The sequence below is a fragment of the Maylandia zebra genome, linkage group LG15 (genome assembly GCF_041146795.1).
Source record: "Maylandia zebra isolate NMK-2024a linkage group LG15, Mzebra_GT3a, whole genome shotgun sequence".
Classification (NCBI taxonomy): Eukaryota; Metazoa; Chordata; class Actinopteri; order Cichliformes; family Cichlidae; genus Maylandia; species Maylandia zebra.
The window spans coordinates 2,899,210-2,904,503 of record NC_135181.1 but is presented as its reverse complement, the minus strand read 5'-3'; the positions used below and the strand labels follow the sequence as shown (position 1 = coordinate 2,904,503).

General features: G+C 42.4%; 1 long non-coding RNA gene across 1 annotated transcript; it reads left to right on the top strand.

Moving 5' to 3' along the window:
• Nucleotides 1-635: 635 nt before the first annotated feature.
• LOC143412761 (uncharacterized) lies at nucleotides 636-4,991 on the top strand. The gene is made up of 3 exons (XR_013093300.1): nucleotides 636-829; nucleotides 3,191-3,278; nucleotides 3,479-4,991. It is a non-coding gene; the product is annotated as an uncharacterized LOC143412761 (long non-coding RNA).
• The last annotated feature ends 303 nt before the right edge of the window (nucleotides 4,992-5,294 follow it).

Genomic DNA, 5,294 nt, shown 5'->3' with positions numbered 1-5,294 from the left:
CGTCGGTGTTTGTCTGTGAGGTTGTTTGTGGTCCTGATAGCTATCTGTGACGTGGGGCAGATGGATTAGTTCAATATTGAATTAGAGCTGTCTTTTTAGAATGCCTCTCCGTGTTCACAGTTAGCCTGTTTAATGTCTTGTGCCATTCATCTGGAGCAGACTTCCTGCTGGTTCAACATGAGATTGTGTTCTTTTCTTTTAATGCATCTTAATACAACTTTAATAAAGTGATATATGGAAGTCTGTCGATTTCAGTATTAAATTTCAGTGCCTAATATGTGTTTAAAGTTACTCTAAGAAACAAAAACAAAAAATAAACTCAGTTAGTATGCTCATAAATCATGAGCACACAGATGATAAGACACGGTGTTAGTTTATCAAATGTTCAACATTATTAATATACATACACTGGCCCCTTCAGTAGACCTTATGCGTCAGAATTGGCTTAAATTCACCAAGGTGCTGGAAACATTCCTCTGAGATTTTAGTCCAGCATAGCAGTTAGTGCACGTTTGTCAGTGTCATGATCTGGAAAATTCCATCAGGCACCTGAGTTTCCTTGGTCTCCACCCCTGGGCGGAGCCATCATTGCTCCTGCAGTCCTGCACACCTGAAGCTGATTCTGGGTAATCGGGTTGAGGATTTAATCTCCACTCAGACTCTGCTTCACTGCCAGTTTGTCAATGACATCATTTTCCCTGGGCCTTCTTCACCACTTGCCTTCAACCTCAGCTTTTCTCGGGTTATCTCCGCGTTCCGGAAAATACAGAAAACCTCACCTGCCTGCCCTCCAGCTGTCGCTCACCACCTCGAACGCAGTGGAACTCAGGTCAGCCCTCTTCAATACTCACCCAGATTCTCGCTGCCGCTCCCTCAAAGCCAAACTCACTCTGGCTATCAGTAAGCAATATCAGTCATACTCACCTTCCCTAAGTGTCCTGCACCCGCCACCTTTCTAACCACGTACTTTTCTCTTCCCAGTCGCACCCGCTCCATTCCTGTCCCACCTGTCAATTCCCAGTTCACCCTCACTGACCCACAGCCGCATCACTAGTAACACTTTGCTACGAATTAATCTGTTTTCTTAATAAAACACTAAAACGTACATGCCATCTCTGTGGTTCTCTGCATTTGACTTCAGTTTAGCTATCGGCCTCTGACCGTTGTGACAATCGGCTGCGTATTCATGATGCAACTGTCCCACTGTAACACATCCCAAAGCATGTGTGTATTCTGTTGAGAGCTGGTGACTGTGGTGGTACGATGACCTTATTGCCATGATTAAGAACCAGTCAGAGACAATCTAAGATGATTTGAGGTTTGTGACAAAGCATATTATCCTGCCATAAGCAGCCATCAGATGTTGTAACTTAAGGCATTTCAGTTGCAGCCATCCTGTTTAAAATATCCTTAAAACAAGCACTAATCAGGGCCAGTTGGATGTTCAGAAAACATCTGACATTATTTCCATGGGGAAAAAAAACAAAACTGCTGCATCATGACCCAAATAAGTCACACATGAAAAATGGTTTGACGTACATGACAGATGTTAGGGGAGGGGGGGAAAGGGCGAAGAAATTAATTAAATTAAAACAGAATGCATCTATCTCTGTCTACGTCTGTGGACACTCCACTTCTTACAGTCATCGCACAAACACACGCACCCTTTCCATTTCCTCCATTCCCCTTCCCTTAGCTGACTCGCTCAGAGTGACAGCCTGGATGATTTCTCTTGTCAGTCTAAGTGTGCGCTGTCACACCATAGCTGCACCTGCCTCTCTCCACCGCAGCACTCACTCTGCCCTCACCTTCTGTGCTGGCTGCTCTTTCCCCAAACTTTCTCCTCCTCCCTCTTGTTTTGCTTAAATCTTCTTTTATCCATCCTGCAGACTCATTTGGTCTCAATTCACTGCTTAACATCTTCTTTCCTCGCAACACAAACCTCCTATCCATGTGGGCGTAGGGGATGTAAATGGGAGTGATATAATTGACTTTCGGGTAAAGCTCATGCTCTGATGGATGATGTGTTAATATAGCTGCAGTGACCTCAGATCAGTGTTTGGTGTTCTGATCTTATCTGCTAATAAGTGGGTTAATTAATCTTAATATTAACTTTGACCCATTGGAGGGGAAAAAAGGATGTGGTGTGTTCATAGGTCTCTGTAGGGACTGGTCCACAGATATGAGTTTCCATGCAAATGCTGAAGTTGAGCCTATTTTAATGAAGCAGAGAAAATAAAACAACTGCTGCATCTAAATGTGAAACTGTGGGAAAACATACCCATCTTTGTTTTTAAGCTGAGGTGGAAGGCAGGAGTCGGTGAAAGAACACTACGTGAAAATTTTAAATGCCAAGTTTAAATTAAAGCCCTGCAGGTAAAATTAATGTAGAATATTTGAGAACTATAATAGACCGAAAGCAAAGGAACACTCATTCAAAGACGATAACTGTCAACATCTCAGTATCCCCATGTCTGTGATCGTTGGAGGTTAGTAACGTGCCTTACTGTCAGCCGCAGTCTGCCTTAATTGATAATCACTGTCAAACATGTAGAAATTAAAATTCAGTGATGGATTTCTTTTCTAGGATGGAGTCAGTATAGCTGCATTAAACATTTAAACCTGCTTTTCCTACAACCACGAGCGAGTATTAGTCTATATATTTAAGGTCTTATCTTGACCTGTTCTAAGGAGGAAGGTTTATTTTATTTATTTTTTTAAAGTATAGTGCTGTCAGTTTGATTTGCAGCATGTTTGATTTTGTTTGGTCTGTTTGTGCTGGTTCTCCACACCTTAGTGTGGTTGAGGGGCTTGTGTTTCTCAGTGATCCCAGGGGCTTTGTTGTTGGGGGGCTTTTTGCCTCTGATTTCCCAGGAAAAATTGGGTAAGGGACCACAAAGAGCAATTCACTCCTATGTATGGGGGGGGGAAAAAAATCAAGGGGCAAAATTACCCAGTCTGGAATAAGTTTACCAGGGCCCCACCCTGGAGCCATGCCTGGGTGCACGCCTGAGGCAAATCGCCTACCTGATCTGAACCACAGTGCTGTTCTATTATTGGACTTCTCATCACATGATAGTTTGTCTATAAAGAGGACAATATCTGAACATAAGGGTGTCTGTAAGTGCATGTGGCACCAGGACACCCTAGGTCACAGGTTTAACTCAGCTCCCAACTAATCATTACCTAGGATCCAACTGAAGATCAGGTGGATGTCTTCAGTAGAGGAACCAGATTCTGGGGACGAGGGGGGCAATCCACCCATCACTGGGGACGAGGTAAGTGGATTGGTTGTTATACAGCACTTTATACAACATGGCTCATTTACCTACTCACACACATTAATACAAGCACTTTATTCTAAAGATGATTTAATAGTTGATTTATATCCCCATGTTCATCTATGGTCAAAGCTTTGTATAGTGACCAAAAGAATGAGAACATGGATCCAAGTGACAAAAGTGAGCTTCCTTTGAAGGGTGTCTGGCATCGAGGGGTCCCTGGGATAGAAGGACATGCTGGAAAGATTCAGCTGGTCTGGGAACGCCTCATTGTTTCCTGGATGTTGGAGGAGGTGGATGAGGAGAGGGGAGGGTATTCTGGGTTTCTCTCGTTAGGCTGCCCCTGCAACCTGGCCCCGGAAGGGGAAGAAAATAGATGAATTGTTCGTGCTGTTGGAAACTGATGTAATTAATCAAATTTAGAAATGTAAAGGGGGAAAAAAAAATCAGTGGTAGAAGTTGTAATTTGTTTAAAATGGGAACACCATTGTAAGGTGGTTATTAGTAATCTGTAATTCAACTTTTGTGAAAATAAATGAGATTAGCTGAAATTAAAATGATAAGATGTTTTCATAAGGTGTAAGTGCATAAACCATAAAGATTTAAATATGAGTCATTTAGCCCATTGCTAAGTGGTTACCAGGCAACATGTTGTGTTATATATCATATGCGATCGAATGTTACTGCAGTGAAATAGAAATTATATACTTTTATAAGGTGTTAGAGGTGCATCAATGTGGAAAAACAGGCCTTTTTAAACCATTGTGACATGGTTGCTAGGCATCCTAATGACCTCATTACTATACAATATAGATAAGAACCTTCAAGAGCCCAAGATATACCTGTGTATCAAGTTTGGTTGCTCAGATCCTGATTGTGTAGAAGAGGTTTGTAGACAGAGTGTGTGCATACTCTACCTCCTAGATTAGGCATGGGTTTTTCAGGCTCATCTGTATGTCATTATCACTTACCTGCAGAATTCAACCCCAGCTCAGGTTTCCACTCATCACCAGATCGCTGACCTACTCAGTGTGGTGAGAAGTTGAGTTAAATGAGTTGCTCTGGCTCTTGCAGGATCTAGCTTTGATGCTTGCCTTTTTCCACTTATGTACCTGCCTTGTCCTCCTCTTGCTGTGTGTTATGTGAACAAACAAAACTGCCTTGCAAGTCTGAATTTATTTTCTAAAACACAAGGAGGAGGCGCAAAATCAGTGGAAAGCAGCAGCAGCAGGCTGCTCTTCCCATCCCAATACTGGGTCTGTCTAAGTTTGGCTAAGAACCAAATGTTCCCAGCCGCCATGTCCCATGGATTAATCTCTTACTACAGCAACACATGGAAACTTAATATTACGAAGAAACTTCATATCAAGAGTTCTACAGTCACTTGCCATGGCTCTTAGCAGTGCCAGAAGGCTAATAACAGGATCTAATAGGTTTTAGACCCTGCTAACCATCTGCCCGCCCCTGCTCTCTTCTCACACTGCCTACTCCTCTATGAGTGGAACCAGCACTCAACACAAGCACAGCTCAGTTCAGCTCCCTGCTCTCTAGATTTTGCTCTGTCTGGCTTCCTTCAGGAAACCACTGATCCTGCTCTACTCTTCCTAACATTCACTCTAAGCTCAATCCAAACTCTAACTTCTGTTCTGAAGTACTCTCGGGTCATTTTGCTATCTTCTTTTACAATAAAAAATCATATTAATTACAGCCTCCCCCTCCTTACTTGTAATATTATATGTAGCATAATCATTCCCAGTCTGATGGGCAATGATCTTAAAAAAGGAAAATTTGCTTTTCTAAGACCATTGCACCTGGATACTCCAGACCAGCAGACTTCTGCTCTTACAGAGATGTTACGGTGTAATCTAGTGCTCTGTTCATCTGAGGCTGAACCTAGCAGTGACCAAAATGTTTTTTTTATTTTTATAATCCTGATGCGTAAACCCTTAGACTCAAAAGAGCATGTACTTTCTTTTTTGCATGACCGTCTATAGGGGGAAGAAAAAAACCTTG